The 20,310-nt window shown below is 36.4% G+C and overlaps 1 protein-coding gene across 2 annotated transcripts in view; it reads right to left on the bottom strand.

Moving 5' to 3' along the window:
- TMEM232 (transmembrane protein 232) overlaps positions 1-13,896 on the bottom strand; it is a 57,306-nt gene extending 43,410 nt beyond the window's left edge. The window contains exons 1-2 of one of the 2 annotated variants that reach the window (XM_045087145.1): positions 13,506-13,896; positions 12,175-12,288 (exon numbers count right to left, since the gene is read on the bottom strand). The gene's annotated coding sequence lies outside the window, so the exon portion shown is untranslated. The other variant, XM_045087146.1, reaches the window with a different exon arrangement.
- Between the last annotated feature and the right edge of the window lie 6,414 nt (positions 13,897-20,310).

Raw genomic sequence — 20,310 nt, 5'->3', positions numbered from 1 at the left:
TTTTCAGTAACACCATCTGAAAACAAGAAAAGTTAAAGGATGACAAGAAATTTTATTTTTCTGCTATCACATACAAGACACATTTCTTTTATTCTGCTGAGAAATCACACTCATTAAATATAAAAACATTAGAATGGACTTATTAAACTGGATTATTTCACTTTTACGTCATTGTCAAAAAATAGACATTTTTCCTGAATTAGCAAAACATTATGTAAATTTAAAATTAGCTTTTTTAAAGTTAAATAGATCTTTAAGATTGAAATACCCTTATACTCTCTGTAATACCCAAAACAAATAGTGCTGACTGGATTTGTAGATTGAAATGAAAACAAAATCTTAAGTGAATAAAAATGATCTTAAGGATTGGATTGTTCTCTTTTTTAAATAGTCTTCCCTTCAATACTAAAATGAGATATTAAAAAAAAAAATCATGGGGTGCCTGGATGGCTCAGTGGGTTAAGCCTCTACCTCTGGCTCAGGTCATGATCTCAGGATAAGAGATCTAGTCTCCCTCTTAGTAGGCAACCTTAGATGGGCTTTATCTGGGATAAAGCCCCACATCAGGCTCTCTGCTCAGCAGGGAGCCTGTTCCCCCCCACAAACCCCCCACCCCACTCTCTCTGCCTGCTTCTCTGCCTACTTGTGATCTCTCTCTGTCAAATAAATAAATAAAATCTTTTTTAAAAAAATCATTATTTTGACAGCAACTATTTCTTAGACCAACCTCCTCATTTGCTCTAATTGTCTTGATTTATACAGCACTCCACCATAGAGGATGGTCTACAGTAACTCACATTTTCTTTACCACTTTCTAGGGATAGTTTCCAATAATTTAAATAAATTCCACAGATTTACCCAGCATATTTATCTAAGGTGGGCAAAAGTGTGATTTTTACCTTTTACTTATATCAGATGTGATTTTTATATTAAATTATATCTACCCTTAAATTTATTCAGGTGCAGAACATCCAATATCTGGAATCTGGTTTCTGTTGTCTCAGCACTGAGATCATCTTCCCAAGGCTGACAACCATTTCAAGGTAAACAATTTCATGAGAGTTTATCGGTACTGATCTTGCCTAATTGCACTAAAGTAACTGACTCTGCCTACCATCCCTTCTAGAAATAATGCATCTTCCTTTTTCATTTATCACTTGGCTTATCTCCCTACTTCTGTGAGGTCTCCTTCTCACACTTCTGTATGGTATAACAGGGAACCATGAAAGTACAGGAATCAACAGCATTCTTTAAATTCTCGCACCAGCACAGATTACATCTGGGTCACTGTGTAAATTACTTAACTGTCAGGTACCTCGGTTTCCTCATCTATAAATAGGGATTATAATAGTACCTGGCATTGTGGCCACAAATGAAGGAATGCTGGCAGCATCACAGAAACTGAATGAAGCAGGAACAGATTTTTCCCCTAGGGCATCTGGAGGAAGTGCAGCTCTGCCAACACTGTGATTTATGCCTCGTGAAACTGATTTTGGACGTCTGACTTCCAAAATTTTGAGAAAATGAATTTCATGCCACCAAGTTTGTGGTAATGTGTTACAGCAACCACAGGAAACTAACACACAATTCATTCATACCTTCATAAATACAGTGAATATATTTTTTAAATATTATTAGCTATAATGAAAAATTAAAATAAAAAGCCCAATTGTTCAAAATAATAATAATAATAATAATATGTTCTGTGAATGGGTTATTATTATCCAAGTGAAGAGTAACACTCATTACTTACTATTACTATTTGTTCTTTGTATAATATTCTTCTAATTAATCATACAAATGCATTAAGTAATAAACATTTTAGACATAAAGATACTATATAATAAATACATCACAATGTATGAACTTAAATGATAATTGTTGAATCTGAGCTAAAAGTGAATGGGGATTAATTTAGTAATCTCCCAATTTTACTGCATGATTGAAGTTTTATATAATAACATTTTTTAGAGTATTGATTCACACTTAACATAGGCTTAATCAATTTCTTCTCAGTAAGTAATTAGAACTCACGAGGCCACCATATATAATATCATATAGATAGATAAATAAAGATATATATATTAGATATGATATATATTAGATTCTAATCATTTAATCATCTCTAAAACATATGTCATATTTTATGAAAACCAAAAAAATAAACAGAACACTTACACAAAAGCTGCTTTTAAAACTGCAATACAATTATTTAAATTAGCTTGTCATTTTCTCTTATTCTTATGCTCATTCTTTCTCCCCAGAATACCTTTCTAAAGTTTTCTATGATTTTATTATTTTTAATGACTTTTTAGAATTTCAACAATGTTAGCAGATCCTATGCTAAAGAGATAAATTTCTAAGCCACTCAAGGTTACAGGATTTGGATCAGCATGGGAAAATAAATTTATAGGGAAATCTCACCTATTAACATAGTTGCAAAAATTCTAAATAAAACACAAGGAAACCAAATCTAGCAATGTCAATAAAAAATAATTCATTACAACTGAGAAGACTTAGTCAAGAAGAGCAAGGATGATTTACCATTATAAAAATATATTATCACAGATCATAACATTGATGAACTTAAGACAAAAATGTAGAAAACATTTTTATATATACTAAAGAATAATTCAGTTAAGTCCAGTTTTCATTCGTGATTATAGAAACAAACAAATTTTTTAAAAAGTCTGCAAGGTAGGGGCGCCTGGGTGGCTCAGTGGGTTAGGCCTCTGCCTTCGGCTGGGGTCATGATCTCAGGGTCCTGGGATCGAGCCCCACATCGGGCTCTCTGCTCGGCGGTGAGCCTGCTTCCCTCTCTCTATCTCTCGCTTTCTCTGCCTCTCTGCCTACTTGTGATCTTTGTCGAAGTAAATGGATAAAATCTTTAAAGAAAAAAAAAGTCTGCAAGGTAGAGATATCAGTTTTCCTTAATTTAATCAAAGCTATCTAAGAAAAACTAAAAGAAACATGAAATTAATAACAGAATTTTAGGGCGCCTGGGTGGCTCAGTGGGTTAAGCCGCTGCCTTCGGCTCAGGTCATGATCTCAGGGTCCTGGGATTGAGTCCCGCGGGCTCTCTGCTCAGCAGGGAGCCTGCTTCCTCCTCTCTCTCTCTGCCTGCCTCTCTGCCTACTTGTGATCTCTCTGTCAAATAAATAAATAAAATCTTTTAAAAATAATAATAATAAATAACAGAATTTTAGAAGTTTTGTCTGAAAAGCCAGAAATAATGCAAAGGATATCCTTATTCTTATGACTTAATTCAACGTTTAATAAGCAGTCCTAGCCAAAAAACAAAAAGGAGAGAAAGAAAAAAGAGGTATAAATATGGGAAAAGGGGGGCAGTATATTAATTTAAAAATATATAAAAATCTCAGAAGAATATGCACATACAAAAAAAGAGATTATATCCAATTAAAAAAAGATTTCTGAATAAACAGTATGAAAAAGGTAATACAGAATTCAATACCAGTAAAGAAAACTAATTAACACAAGCTTTTGGCCTCTATCTTTAAAAACAACTTTGTAGGGGCACCTGGGTGGCTCATTGAGTTGGTTAAGTCTGCCTTTGGCTGGGGTCATGATCTCAGGGCCCACATCAGGCTCCCTGCTCAGCGGGGAGTCTGCTTTTCCCTCTGCCTGTTGCTTTTCCTGCTGGTACAGGTTCATTCCCTTCCACCCAAAGTAATAAAATCTTTTAAAAAAATAAATAAAAATAAAAACAACCTTGTAGGAATAACAGATTTGAAATCCAAGAAATTATCAGAGAAAAACCCAGAACTAAGCTACTGGGGAACTGAAAAGCTATTGTGAACAAATATGCACACAGGTGGAGAAAGACATAGACAGATAATGTGGCTCTAAGAAAATAGATTAGTAAGTCAAGCAGGCAATAAAATAGGAAATCAGCTAAAGTACAGAAGATTTAAACAATATAATTAATATAATATACTAAACAAACCAAATCAAATTCTGTATTCAATCAAAGAATATGCATTCTTCCCAAACAAATATAATTTCTAAAAATTGATCACATTCTAGTCTAGAAAGCAAGTCATACTATATTACAAAAAGTAGGTAATGCACATAGTAGATTATATTTCCTGGCATCAAAACATAATAAGTTAGAAAATTTTAACAAAAAGATAAATTTACCCTCTATATAGTGGGAAATAGAGCACCAAATTCTGAGTCACCTCTGGATCAAGGAAGAAATAACAATGAAATTTCACAATACTTAGAACTAAATAATAATAAAACATTGCATATAAAACCTTATTTAATAGGTAATAGGTAATAGCAAGCAATTGCTTCGCAGTAATAAAAAGCAAACTACTGCTACATGCACCAAAAATACATTGAGTGAAAGAACCAAACACAAAAGTACATACTATATGATTCCAAATACATGAAGTTTAAGAACAGACAAAGCTATTCCATGGCTATAGTCTTAGGAGGATGAGACGTGGGGCTGGAAACTAGATGGAAGGTACAGATGGAAATGTTAGATACTGGAGGTGCCAAAGTGACTATAAATATGTATCAAAACTCAGTGTAGCAGACCACATTTTTTTTAAAATGATACAACAATATCTCCTATACTGTATGTTGTCTGCAGTGTGGCCTTGTCACTGCCTCTCAAGAGATGGAATCTAAATTTACTCTCTCTATGAATCTGGGCCTAACTTGGTGATTTGCTGGACTGACAGGTGCACAGAAGCAAAACTGTGGTGCAATGAAATCACATTATAAAAAAGCTTTGCTGCTTCCTTCTAGGTCTCCTAAGGATGTTCTCTCAGAGTCTAGCCACCATGATGGGAGGCCAACATCACATAGAAAGCCATGCATAAGAGCTTTGGTTGATGGCTCCAGCTGAGTACCAAGCCAGGCCCCCAGCTGACAGCAAGCAGCAACTGTCAGCCATGTGAGTGAGCCATTTTGGACATCCAGCTCAGCCAAGTCTTTAGATGACTAGTGCATCAGCTGACATCCAACTGAAATCACAGGAGAGACCCGAAATGAGAGTTACCCAATTGTGTATAATCAACTCCAGGACCATGAGAGTAGATTTTTTAAAAATTGTTTAAATCACTAAGCTTTAGAATGGTCGTGACCAGAAATAGAGACCCAGAATACTCATTGCATTGTACAATGAACCTTCATGCATTTCACTACAAATTTTACCTCAATAAAAATAAAATTATAAGAGGGACGCCTGGGTGGCTCAGTTGGTTAAGCAGCTGCCTTCGGCTCAGGTCCTGATCCCAGCGTCCTGGGATCGAGTCCCACATCGGGCTCCTTGCTTGGCAGGGAGCCTGCTTCTCCCTCTGCCTCTGCCTGCCACTCTGTCTGCCTGTGCTTGCTCTCGCTTCTCTCTCTATGACAAATAAATAAAATAAAAAATCTTTAAAAAAAAAAAAAAATAAAATAAAATAAAATAAAATTATAAGAGAATATATCACATTAGAATTAAATTTACTGACATAAAAGTAAAAATGAAAATGGCTCAGACAAGATAGAAGTGTATTTCTCTGATATTAAACATCTTATTTTTTAATTTTTTAAATTTATTTTCAGCGTAATAGTATTCATTGTTTTTGCACCACACCCAGTGCTCCATGCAATCCGTGCCCTCTCCAATACCCACCACCTGGTTCCCCCCACCTCCCACCGCCCCCCGCCACTTCAAACCCCTCAGATTGATTTTCAGAGTCCATAGTCCTTCATGGTTCACCTCCCCTTCCAATTTCTCTCAACTCCCTTCTCCTCTCTAACTCCCCTTGTCCTCCATGCTATTTGTTATGCTCCACAAGTAAGTGAAGCCATATGATAATTGACTCTCTCTGCTTGATTTATTTCACTCAGCATAATCTCTTCCAGTCCTTTCCATGTTGCTACAAAAGTTGGGTATTCATTCTTTCTGATGGAGGCATAATACTCCATAGTGTATATGGACCACATCTTCCTTATCCATTTGTCCGTTGAAGGGCATCTTGGTTCTTTCCATAGTTTGGTGACCGTGGCCATTGCTGCTATAAACATTGGGGTACAGATGGCCCTTCTTTTCACTACATCTGTATCTTTGGGGTAAATACCCAGGAGTGCAATGGCAGGGTCATAGGGAAGCTCTATTTTTAATTTATTGAGGAATCTCCACACTGTTCTCCAAAGAGGCTGCACCAACTTGCATTCCCACCAACAGTGGAAGAGGGTTCCCCTTTCTCCACATCCCCTCCAACACATGTTGTTTCCTGTCTTGCTAATTTTGGCCATTCTAACTGGTGTAAGGGGTATCTCAATGTGGTTTTAATTTGAATCTCCCTGATGGCTAGTGATCCAAAGCTTGACAATTTGGGATTTGTTTGGCAGCTTCACACTCACAAGAAACCAAGTCTGCATCTAAATCTTCCTTTCATGGTCATTGTCAGGCCCCACCTTGTTCTGGGTTTTTCACTGGCTTGTGTAGCATCAAAACAATGGGGAGCCACTATTTGTCGCTATGTTGTATTGATTCCCATCTTCAAAGGAGCTCTGTTAATCAAGCCTCCTTCTAAGCCCTTCTGTCATTCTCCCAAATCAGGACGGCATTACCCTGTCCTAAACTAATACCATAACTTCTTATCTTCCAGTCTCCTTCTGATCTCTCTTCCTCTAGCCTCATCTTTTACATGACTGCCACAGTAACTTTTCCAAATATAAATCTCTTGATCATTGCCCAGACCCTCTCTCCTGTTCAAAACCCTTTAACATAGACCTACCACCAACAATATAATCCAGAGTCAGACTAGGGAATATTCAGATTGCAGGAGCATAAAGTTTGAGTATATGGATTATGTCAACATCAACTGTGTTTTTTTAAATCGCTCATTATTTTACTTGCCACTGAAAAATTAAATTATATCTATCAGGTATAAATCTTAATTACAGATATTTTATGCCAAGTGTGATGGGAACTGGATTATCTCATCCATTCTGGACCCTTTACTTATAAACAACCAATATATCTATTTTATCAAGTGGCATGAGGGGAAAAGTGAAGAGATATAAAACCATGTCCCTTTTGGAAATAGTTGAAAGACTAAACATGTTTAATTTGTAAAGGAGAAGTATGAATGATAGAGTATGACAGATGCCTCTTAAATATGATGGCTTTATATATTTTAAGACTTCTCACTTTTTGTTTCTACTTCTCTATTCCAAGGAGAGTTATATATATCATATATACATATCTCTGGCTCCACCCCATCTTAAAAAAGCAAAAACAAAAAATTAAGCTCATTGAAGAGATGACACTGGGTGCCCTGTAAGGAGGGAAAAAGCTTTGGGGTGTGTGGAGAGCAATGTTTCCTGGAAGGTAACATAGGTCATTCAGAGCCATCTCCTTTCTTGTAGCAGCATCCCCTGGAGGTGACCGTACCATGGAAGAAATGTCGGGGTATGTCTGGGTACTGCCTCTTGAGAGACTGGATCCCACAGTATAACAGAGGCATAAAAATCTTTTACCAGTCTCATTGTGGCCCCAGAAAGGATGCCAAAACAGAGGGGACCCCACAGATGTGACAACTGCCCCAATGCCCCATGGTGACTCTCCAACACTTTCATGATGTATAAGTACCTAGGACCTTTGTATAACCCCAGGATAGGGAAAAGACTAATCAAAACTAAGAATAAATATCTAACCAGTCAAGCACAACAGAGGCTTGGAGTATACATAGTCAATTTAGGCAAAGTACAGAAATATTTCTTGCAATACATAAGTCTATTGACTATGATTCATAACTAGTACACATATTTTAACTTTGTAGTAGCATGTAAGATATTCATAACTAATATGAAAGAGGGCTATTCAAGATACTGAAAACTAAAGTGTTTGAAGTATTTACAGATGATTTACAAGACCTTGGACAATGAGGAAAATGAACTAAAAAGTACCATTAAAGTTTAAACTACTTTCATTCATCACTCAGTCACTTACTTACTTACTAACTTATTCAAGAAAATTGCAATGATCTAATATTTAAATAATAAAGTCTTGATCTGACTGAAATTCCTTAAATCTCTTTTACTCACCTTTAAAAGATTTGAATCTAAAATGTAACCAGAGGATATGGAATGGAGAATCTCACACGTACACTATCAGGCAAATGAAACTCAAGAATGGGAGACCAGTTTCCCTATAAATGGCTGGAGAACTTATTTCACCACCAACAAACATTCCCCAAGAATCTTTCCTCATCCTACAGCCAGTGTACTTACTGCTTAGAGTCTGGCTGGACTTCCTCCTTCTCTGCACTCCTCTCCCATAAATACAGTCCACCCAAAACCTTCAACAAACGGCCTGTAGTTTGCTATAGTTTGTGTTTCCCAAACTGCAATTCTTTTGCTATTCCTGAGTAATATTTTTAATATTAATATATTAATATTTTTTAATATTCCTGAGTATTCAGTTTCTGGCAGTTTGAGTTTACCCCAGTTTACCTCTTTATTTAGGTTGATATTCATCATAGGAAGCCATTTGGCTTTGATACAAACTAATGTGATCAATGGTCTGTAAAAAAATTGGAAAAATGGATGTAATTGTCCATGAATTCTTTTATTGGGTTCATGTTTATGCCAGTACTTTTTTATTCACTTGCAACATTCAATATAGAAGATGAAATTTTTAAAAAGTACACACACACACACGTACCAACATATAAGCTAGAAATAGAAGTCTGTTTTGACCATTTTATATTTAGCACTGTCAAACAATACTCACATTATTCATTGTAAGTGGTTGCCAGTTAGGGAATTCAATTTGGTTCAGTTTTCCCAAAAAATAAAAGTGCTAATCATGTCTGAGCTTTCTATGTTTAAAAGATAATTAAAATATGGTCTCTTCCTCAAGAAATTATAATCTGAAGAAAAAAGATGGGCCTGTAAACCAACATTATCACATTTCAAGATGCTGAATTCTATGAAAGAATTCCAGGTAATTTTAGAGGAGGAAAACTGCCTAAGAAAAATATTTGGTAAATATTACATTCTATAAATATATACCAAGATCTGAAAAACAGTGAAATTTTAATTTAAGTATGATAAGATATGTTTTCCATCTATCTGTCTCTTAACAGGATTCTTTCTCTATTTTGCCTGAGTTCAAATAATGTAAATGTCTTTACCTAATGAGTAGAATACTTAAAAATTGGAAGTACTTAACACAATAGAATTTCATTGCAGCCCCACACTATGAAATAATATGGTGGCCTGTAATTGTTCTCTTGTAACTCGAAACAAGAATAAATCAAAATCTTAAGGTCATTCCTGAAGGAGTAAAAAAATCATTAGAGAAGAAAAAAATGGAGCGGTGCCTGAGCTTCTGACTTTGGCTCAGGTCACGATCTCTGTTCCATGAGAGAGGGAACTCTGCACCAGGTTCCCCACTACTCAGTGGGAAGTCTGCTTGTTCCTCAGCCCCTCCCCCCTTTCATGCATATTCTCTCTCTCTCAAATAAAACCTTTTTGTAAAAAAAGAAAGAAAGAATGGAACAAAATCTCTGAAGAAAGACAAATTTGGGATAGAGAGAGCCAAGAAAAATAAGATTATGAAGACTAAAAGCTAAAGACCAATAAAGATATAAAACATAAAATGCTGCTAAGCTTTCCAAATAGGGGAAATGCCTGATTGGTGGCTCATTAAACAAAATAGAATTGACCATGAAAAAATGAACACTGAACATGAGTATTGATATTCAGAAGACAGACTACAGAAATGTAAAAAGCTTCATGGTGTAAAATGTCTTAATACATGCATAAAATTTTTTTTAAGTTTATTTATTTATTTATTTATTTATTTATTTGAGAGAGAGAAAGCATGAATGGGGGAGAGGCAAAGAGAGAAGGACAGAGAATCTCAAGCAGACTCCCTGCTGAGTGCGGAGCTTAAGTCAAGACTCCATCTCAAAATCCTGAGATCACGAACTGAGCCAAAACCAAGACTCAGTCACCTAGGTACCCCTGCATGAAAAAACTTCTGCTGAAAATTACATTGATGAATTTTCTAAGGTGATATCTGCTGCAAACCTTAGTTCTGAACCTGATGAAAGAGTTCTGTATTGCTGCTACGTTCTAGAAGAAATTAACCATGGCTGGGGAAAGGAAAATTGCTGGTTTTAAGGACACTAATGCTGGTTGGCTGTTCTTAGGGTCCTGATGTTGTAGGATGAACTTGGCAGTGATTAGGAAAACCCAATGTCCATAGTATGTAAAGGATATACTCGATCTGTTTATGCATCACTGAGTAAACAAACAAGTCTGAATAGCCAGAGAAGTACATGAGTGACCTAAGAGCTGAATGACCACTGTACCAGGTGCGTGAAGTTATTATAGCAATCTGTACAAGAAGAAAAATATAAAATTTATTCTTCTCAATAACTGTTCTCTGCATCCCCTCCTGGACTATAAAAGGCATTTGTTCAATATTTGTTTTTACCACTTATGCAATGTAACACTAGTGATAAACACATGTGGCCATGAAATTTTATATCCTATAAATTTAAGTATAAACTTGTCTTAAATGTGGATTTGCTGATGCAGAGATCCAAGAATCCAAGAAGATGTGATGAGTTCAGTCTTAATGATGCCATTAATGTCAATTACAAATGTATGTATAGATACGTATTTCCAATTCTCTTGAGTATGCACAAGGAGTGAAATTATAGGATCTTGTGATACCTGCATATTTAACCATCTGAGGAATTGCCAGATTGTTTTCCAAAGGGCTACACTATTTTACATTCTCACCAGCAGTGCCTAAGGACTCTAATTTCTCCACACACTCACCAACACTTGTCTTTTTATTTTTAAGTTTATTTAAGTTATCTCTACTATACCCAATGTGGAGCCCAAACTCCCAACCCCAAGATTAAGAGTTGTGTGCTTCTCTGACTGAGCCAGCCAAGCACATCAAAACTTGTCTTTTTAACTACAAATATCCAAATGGGTATGAAAAGGTTTTATTTGAATTTTCCTGATGGCTAATGATATTGAGAATTTTTTCATGTGCTTAGTAGTCATTTGTATATTTCCTTTGAAGAAATGTCTGTTCAGATCCTTTGCCCATTTTTAATTGGGTTGTCTTTTATTAGTGAGTTATAATTATTTTTTATATCTTCCAGATATGAATCCTTTATCAAATGTGTGATTCCCTGACATTTTCTCCCATTCCATGGATTATCCTTTCACTTTTTTGATGGGTATCCTTTGAAGCACTAAAGTTTGTAACAATGATGACACATTGGGTCTGTTATTTCTTTGCACGTGCTTTTGTTGTCATGTCCTAGAGACCATTTCCTCGGAGTCGCAAAGATTTAGGTCTATGTTTTCTTTTAAGGGTTTTTATAATTTTAACTCTTACATTTAGCTCTTTGATCTATCTGAGTTAATTTCTGTAGATAGTGTGAGATAGGGTTCCACCTTCATTCTCTTGCATGTGATTTTTGTATATTGATCTTGTATACTGCAACTAGGCTGAGCTTCTTTATTAGACCTAATAGTCTGTTAGTTAATTCTTCAGCATTTTCTATATATAGCATCATGACATCTACAAATAGAGATTGTTTTACATTAAAAAAGACAAATCTAATTGTTTTTATGGAAATACAAGCAAAAATAAAGAGTACAGTTTTTAGTTTTGAATAATAATTCCCATATATGTTTTGTGGAATACAGACTCTTGGGATATAATTACCTCCTAAAAGGTTTTGTTGTTAAATAAGTTTGGGAAATACTGCACTAAACAAAATTAAATAGGTTTGCATACCCTAAGATCTCTAGGAGTAGTTAATATCCACCTGTGCACTGCAAATCTCCCTAAGTAGCAGTACAATATATAACTTTTCCTACACTTGACCAGGAGAAACCTTTAGAACAGTATCTCCTAGAGTCACAAGCATGAAATATTTGGGGAAATTCTAACTGATATCACTAAACTATTTTTAGCACTTGTGACCATACCCCTTACTACAAGTCCTGGATGGACAATTAACTTCAAGAAAGGAACACTTACCAAATGAATCATCCTAATGAATGTTTCTGATAATGAATCAGATGGTCAATAAGATAAGAGCATTAGTCATCAAGATAAGGACTCATACAAAATAGTTCTTACTGAAATAAAAATCTGGTACTCACCTTGAATCTAAAGATTTATGCGGACCAGCAAAACAAAAAATGTTTACAAATTGCAGAAATATGTTTCAAACAGCTCCAGCAAGCTGTCCAAGTGCTTGGCAGTTCATCCACAACCTGGAGTAGACCCAAAATTTTTAAAAAAAGAGAAAGAGAGAGAGAGTTTTTAACATTAAGCCCTAGTGTATTTTTTAAGCTGATTAAAACAATGTTGGAAAAGTACACTTTAAAAGACAATTTTAGAGAACTAGACAATATTAAAATTTTATCGAGCCTTTGGGTAGGTAGCATGATAAAAGAATACAAGACTTAGACTCTAACCTTAAAGATCAAATGATAATATGATTAGGGGCATCTGGGTGGCTCAGTGGGTTGACCTGCTCTTGGTTTCAGGTGGTCCTGTATCTTACAGTGGTGAGATGGGCGGGGGGGGGGGGGGGGGGGGGGGGGGGGCCTTGGCCTCTACCCTTGGCAGGTAGTCTTGGAGATTCTCTTCCTTTGCCCCTCTCCCCACTCACATATGCACACACTCTCACACATAAATAAAGAAATCTTTTTTAAAAAATAATAATCTGGTCAAAGACCACCAAAAAGATAGAATCCATTCAGACACATTGTTAAAATAAAGTAAATAAGGTGATCCTAGTATCACCTAACTCCACATATACACAAAGATTTTTCCTAATCAACAGCTCATACCTTTTTCTCAAGATTGTCTTTTAAAACTCTTATTTCACATCCTCAAGATACCCCCCCCAACACACACACACACACACACACACACACACACACACATACACACAGCGCCACACACTTCCCCAAACTTCTGAACTTTCTCTTTTTAAGATCAAAAGAGTCTGCGTATAAAAAAAAGGCGTGGGGCGGGAGAATTCACCAACTATATAAAGATTTGAAGGCTGTTCAGCAAGGCAAGGAGGGTTCCGAAGTAAAGGTTGCCAGGAGAACAAGCAAATCCAGTCCAGAAAAAATAAGAGTTTCCCCAATGATATTAAGAAAGTTACCCCACCTCCTTTAGTATCCCCAGGGAAAAAAAGCCATTTCCTTATGAAATTACTGGAGGCTGATTCCCCCACCTTCTCCCTCCCTACCCTCGCGGGAGTTTCCCACTGGATTGCGGAGATTTCTTCCGAGGGGCGGGAGTGGTGGGTCCGGGCGAGGGGCACAAGTAATAGAAGCTCCTTCCAACAGCCAGAGCTATAGAATCCTGGAACAAGGCTCAGCACACTCATTTGTGGGTCTTTGTGGGGCTCCCGGCCGCCCCCATGGTGGATGTGACCGCCTGAGCCCCTCAAATCCTCCGGAGTGGGACTCACCAAGGTTCTCGAGGTCGCTGGGGAATGAGGCTGGTTGCTAAGGACGCTGAAGGAGTCACTTTAAGAGCCTGACGGTTGCTCTTTCAGCGGCTGGGCTTAGCCAATCAGAACGTGTAAATGCAATTCCACATTCCCTTCCGCTCCTCCACTACGTGTGTGTTCAGTTTCCAACGAATAGATGCAATGATGTGTGAAAGACATCATTAGCTTTAAAAATACAATCATAAAGCACAGAGTAACGATTCGTTTTAAATTCTGTACGTACGTTGGCTACGCAGCCGGTAGCTCCGGGGAGAAAGGGTTTGGGAGTGCTTTAGTGGCTCCTGTTGAGGAGTCTAAATGCGTCCTCCAAAAACTTTGCCTGCCCCCAAATCTAAATTTAAAAAATAAAAACAAGGTGATTGCTATATAAAGGTAGCTGTGCCTTCTAATCCAATTGCTGTTTCTAAGCTCCTTTTGCATAGAATATCTAAACCTGCCAATGTTCTCTGCAGTTAGGATAGTGAGTAATCAAAGCATCCACAGTGTTTTGCACGTACTAAGTACAAGAGGGAGAATTTAAACACAAAAGAATGCCTAATTTCTTAAAAAGATTTTATTCACTTGACACACAGAGAGAAAGGGAGCACAGGCAGGGGGAGTGGCAGCAGGCAGAGGGAAAGGGAGAGGCAGGCTCCCCACTGAGCAGGGAGCCTGATGTGGGGCTCCATGTGGGACTCCATGTGGGACTCAATCCCAGGACCATGACCAGAGCTTAAGGTAGATGCCTAACTGACTGAGTCACCCAGATGCCCCAAGAATGCCTAATTTTTAAAGATAGGATCCAATAAAATTAATTTAAATCCCTATAAAATTCCTACCTATCAATGGGTGATGGATGTCAAATATTCTACAAATGTTCACAAATGTTTCAATGGAAGCATATGGAACAGTGGAAACAATATGGAAGAGCAATTCTGATCAAATTCAAAGCTAATATGCAGGTATTGCCCTGGTGAAATAACTGCTTTAAAAAAATTAATAACTTCAAAAGAGAATTTAACTGATTCAAACTTGAAATACATCAATCCTGAATTATTTCTGTTTATAATAAGCACCAAATAAGTCTTTTGATTTTTTTTAGTATATTTGATATTTAAAACAGAAATAATTGGCCCAAACCCACAAAATGTACAACACCAAAAATTAACTTTAATATAAACTGCAGACTTTGGGTGATTATAATGTGTTAGTGGAAGTCTATCAACTGTAACAAATGACTACCCTGATGGAGGATGTTGATAATCAGGAGCTACGTATGTGTGGGGTTAGGGAATACCTGGAGGATCTCTGTACCTTCCTGTTAATTTTGCTATGAACTCTAAGAATAATACTTTTTTGTAAACAGTCATTTAATTCTAAAAAATGATAAATTTTAAAAAAACAGAAATTACAATATCAGGTCACAGGCTTTTCTGAAACACGTTCCTCCTAGTAGATCAGTAAGAACAAAAGTGAAATTGAAAAACACTATAAAAGATGTATCTCAGAAAGCAAATCTTAGAGTGCCAATCTCACAGAATGTGTTCTAAAAAGGGAAAAGAAAGACATAAATAATAATAAAGAACAGCAGGGGGAAAACCTCTTTGATCAAAAAAAAGTTTTTTGAGGGCGCCTGGGTGGCTCAGTGGGTTAAGCCACTGCCTTCAGCTCAGGTCATGATCTCAGGGTCCTGGGATTGAGCCCAGCATCTGGCTCTCTGCTCAGCAGGGAGCCTGCTTCCCTTCCTCTCTCTGCCTGACTCTCTGCCTACTTGTGATCTCTGTCTGTCAAATAAATAAATAAAATCTTAAAAAAAAAATTGAGACAGCAATCAAGAGTGCTCACCATATTCCAGCCATAGCAACATTTTTCTAGATATGAGACAAGGAAACAAAAGCAAAAATTAACTATTGGGACTTCATCAAAATAAAAACCTTCTGCACAGCACGGGAAACAATCAACAACAACCAAAAAGATAATCTATAAATAGGAGAAGATAAATGTAAATGACACATCTGATAAAGGGTTAGTATCCAAAAATATAAAAAGAATGTAAATAACATCCAAAAACAAAAAATCCAATTAAAAATAAGCAAAAGCTATGTACAGACATGTTTCCAAAGAATATAACCAGATGGCCAAAGATGCTGAACATCACTTATTATCAAGGCAATGCAAATCAAAACCACAATGAGATATCACCTCACACCTGTCAGAATGGCTAAGCTCAAGAACACAAGAAACAAGCAGTATTGGCAAGGATGGGGAGAAAAGGGAACCTTGTGCACTGTCAGTGGGAGTACAAACTGGTGCGGCCATTGTGGAAAATAAGTTGGATGCTCCTCAAAAAATTAAATATAATACTACCCTATGATCCAGTAATTCCATTACTGGGTATTTACCCAAATAATATGAAAACACCAGTTTGAAAAGATATCTGCACCCCTATGTTCATTGTAGTGTTATTTATAATAGCCAGAGTATGGAAGCAGACCAAGTGTCCATCAATAAATGAGTGGATAAAGAAGGGTGATGTATATATCACATTATTTGCATATAATGGAATGCTACTGAGCCATAAAATGAATGAGATCTTACCCTTGCAACAATATAGATGGATCTAGAAGGTATAATGCTAAGTGAAATAAACCAATCAGAGAAAGACAAAAAACATGTGATTTCACTCATATGTGGAATTTAAGAAACAAAACAAACTAAAAAAGTAGAAAAAAGACAAACAAACAAAAAAAGACTCTTAAATATACAGAATAAATTGATGGTTACCAGAGGGGAGGTGGATGGGAGCAATGGGTTGAAATAGGGGGGGGGGGGGAAGGAGTGCTTACCATACTCTAAATAAAATGAGTATGGAAAGACTGCAGCACATAAACATAACTAATTTTTTTAATTTCCTGAGATCTAGAAAAAACACTAGAAGCATTAAAAATACAAAGTGTTAAACAGATTACTCACAACAAGAAAAAAATGTTGGATTAAAAACTCTTCACATTTAAAAATCAGCTGATTCTGTAGAGCATTCCTTAAAAAAGTAGCTCGTCATGAATTCTATGTCGACAGCTAAGGGCATGTTTATATAAGGGAGAATTCACAAATTCTTCTACTACTCCTCTATACTTTAAGATGAAACTATTCAAACCACACAAAGAGCACACCACTTAGACATTAATCAAAGTTACGAACTCGAAAATGCACAAGTTATGACTGGAAACATCTGATGTTAAGCTCTGAAACCAGATATACCTAAACGATTAATTTCCCCCTGGCCACAAAATGAAAAAGACAAAAAATTTTTTTGAAAGACACATGTTTTTAGCTTCTGTAATCCAGGTTCAAGTAAAGAAGTGTGAGAAAGGGAAAGGGGCAGTCTTCAATTTTCATAAGGACTGGCAAAATAAAGATGTTACACTATTGTTACGTAGAGGAATTCAGTTAGATCCAAAATTCATACTGTACACTAAATGATGGATCTCAAAAAATAGAAATATATAACATGTTTTTGTAAGCAAATACTTAGTGACATAAATATAGACCTTGGCAAGTAGAAACCATGAATCACTGAAGGAAATATTTCATAGATTATAAAAAAAAATCTAACCTCTTAAAGTTAGCATATAAATTATATGTGAGTACATCTCAAATCCCACAGAGTGAGCATGTGTGTGTATGCGTGCGCGCATGCATGCATGTGTATGTTTTAGAAGAATGAGAGTGAAGAATGAAATATTTTTTTAAGTTCATTTGGAAGAATAATGGGCAGATTAGCCAAGAAAATTACAAAAAAGAAGAAAGGATATGAGGGTGCGGCTTAATACATATTAAAACTTATTGTGAAAATTTTTTCTTGGTCCATATATACATTTGAAATAAAGAATTTCAATATCTTCAAATTCCATCCTTGAGAAAATATATAGCTGCATCATGGTAGCTAACAGGGTGACTTGCCATAGTAGTGCTTAATAAATATTGCTGGGTGAATTCCTGCATAAAAATGTAGATGATTTTATCTGGTGAGCTAAGTTCAGTTTATGAATTTCTGAGTAAAATATTAGTATAAATGAATGACCTGCTTCTTTTGTATGTTAGAAGGTCATATCATTTTTTGCCAATTCTTGAAGATTGTCAAAATAATCTATATTCTTCACTTGTATTTCAGCTTAAGTCTGACTGAATAATGACTGGACTTTTTTTTTAAAGATCTTATTTATCTACTTGACAGACAGAGATCACAAGTAGGCAGAGAAGAAGGCAGAGAGAGAGAGAGGAGGAAGCAGGATCCCCTCTAAGCAGAGAGCCCGATGCGGGGCTTGATCTCAGGACCCTGGGATCATGACCCAAGCCGAAGGCAGAGGCTTTAACCCACTGAGCCACCCAGGCGCCCCACAATGACTGGACTTTTAAAAATACATACTAAGCTATTTCAGAACTATAACTATTTCTATCATATGAGTCTTTCCAAAGCAAACTAATCCTTCAAATTTATTTACTAAGGGAGAAGGCAAAAACAAATCAATCCATATCTTTCTATTAATAATACAATTTTGTGAAATTTTTCCTAATTGTTTATATTTGATGCCTTCAGTATCCTCCATCCACTCATTGTTATGTAATAGTTTAATTGTGCTTGTTTAAAAATATGAACACAAATTGTTCGATAACCTCCCTTTAGAATTGGAGCCAAATTCTTTCTACATAGTATTGGCTTGGATTTAGTGACTCACTTCTAGAGATTAGAACGTGACAGAGGTGATGAGGTAGACTTATGTCATAAAGACACTGTAGGATACTCTTTGCTTTCTCTGGAATCATTTGTTCAGGGAAAAACTCACCTATCACTTTAGAAGGACACTCCAGAGTTCTATGGAGAGGCGGTCCTGGGTGGCTTAGGTCAGTTAAGCATCTGACCCTTGATTTCGGCTCAGGTCATGATCTCAGGATTGTGAGAGTGAACCCCGAGTCAGGCTCTGTGCTGGGTGTGGAGCCTGCTTAAGATTCACTCTCTCCCCCTCCCTCTGTTCTCCTCTTCCCTTACCCTCTCTCCCGCTCACATGCTCAGGCGCTCTCTCTTTATCTAAAAAAAAAAAGTTCTATGGAGAGCTCTATGTAGCAAGGAATTAAAACCTCCTGACAGCAAATCAGCAAGAAAAGGAGGCATTGTTTCCACAATTAACTGAGTGAGTTATCTTGGAAGTGACTTCTCCAGTCCCAGTCAAACTCAGTTAAGTCTAAAATAACTGCACCTCAAATTGAAGTCTTGACAGCAATGTCATGAGAGACACAGACCCCCCCCCACCCCGTGCATGCCTGAAACTGTGGTAGTACCAAATCCCATATATACTTTTTTTCTTCCTATACATACATTCTCATGATAAAATTTAATTTATAAATTAAGCACAACAAGAAATTAACAACTGTAGTTAATAATAAAATAGAACAATTACACTGTAATAAGAGTTTTGTGAATGTGGTCTCTCTCTCAAAATACCTTCCTGTCCAGTACTCACCCTTCTTCTTGTGAGGATGTGAGGTGATAAAAGGCCTGCATGATGAGATAAAGTGAGATAAATGCCATAGGCATCGTGATGAAGCATTAGGCTACTATTGGTCTTCTGACTATACTTCAGAAGGAGGATCATCTGTTCCTGGCCTGCAGTATACGGTGGGAAACAAAAAAGCAAAGGCAACTGAAAACCTGGGAAAGGGAAACCATAGATTAGGAGGCACTTCTCTACTGTCTCCTACCTGAGCCACTTACAGTGCCTACTCAATAGAGGCTTCCACCTTTGCCCCATACAGAAGTCACATTGGTCCTTCAAAAACATCATTAGGGTCATCTCATTCCTCATCTCAGCAAAGGCCCTGCTAAATCTGTCCCGTATTCTCTTTCTGCTCTCAGTGAGCCCTTGCTCACTAACTACCTAGCTTGTCATCAGGACTTTACACTTAACTTCTGCCTTGAAAATGTTTCTTCCAGATATTCACACAGGGCTCATTCCTTCACTTCATTTAAGTTTGTTTAAAGATCTCTTCCTCACAGAGGACATCCTTGACCAACCAATCTAAAAAACACTGCCTCTACCACTGACTTGATTTTATTAAATATACCATGTGTCATTATTCGACACTGCATTATGTTTGTTTCATTATTTGACATGATTTATTTATCTATTAGTCATCTCCTGCCTAGAACATGAGTTCTAACAATGCAAGGACTTTGGCTTATCATTCTAACTTCATTGCTTAGAACATTAACTGTACGGAGGATAGGTGCTCAATAAATATACTTTGCTTAAAGGACCACATAGATTAATCATTTTAATTAATAATTAATGGATAATCACTTGATATTTGGTATCCTGACAATTTTTCCTGTTATGAGCAATTATGTCATGGACATGTGCATAAGTAAATACATATACCTTATATTTGTTTCCTAAGATTTAGGAGTCAAAAGATTATCATTTTTATGGTTTTTTAGACATTTTGTCAAATAGCCCTCCAAGAAAAAGTTGTTATATTTTATGCCACACTAGAAATGAATGACAGCCACTTTGCATGACAATGTACATTTTCCCTTTTAAACATTGTCTTTTAAGTAGGGGAAATATAGCTATTAAGTTTTCCTTTCTTCGATTACTGGCAGACATTTTTTCACATAAAATGGCAGAAGCATTTCTTAAATTTTATTTTTTTTAATTTTTTAAATTTTATTTCACATAAAATGCTGAGGCATTTATTTTATTTCAAAATGGCGGGCATTTTTTTT

This window comes from Mustela putorius, unplaced genomic scaffold (assembly GCF_011764305.1).
Source record: "Mustela putorius furo isolate JIRA1106 unplaced genomic scaffold, ASM1176430v1.1 tig00001059_pilon_pilon_pilon, whole genome shotgun sequence".
NCBI lineage: Eukaryota > Metazoa > Chordata > Mammalia > Carnivora > Mustelidae > Mustela > Mustela putorius.
This window is presented reverse-complemented; position numbering and strand designations above follow the sequence as displayed.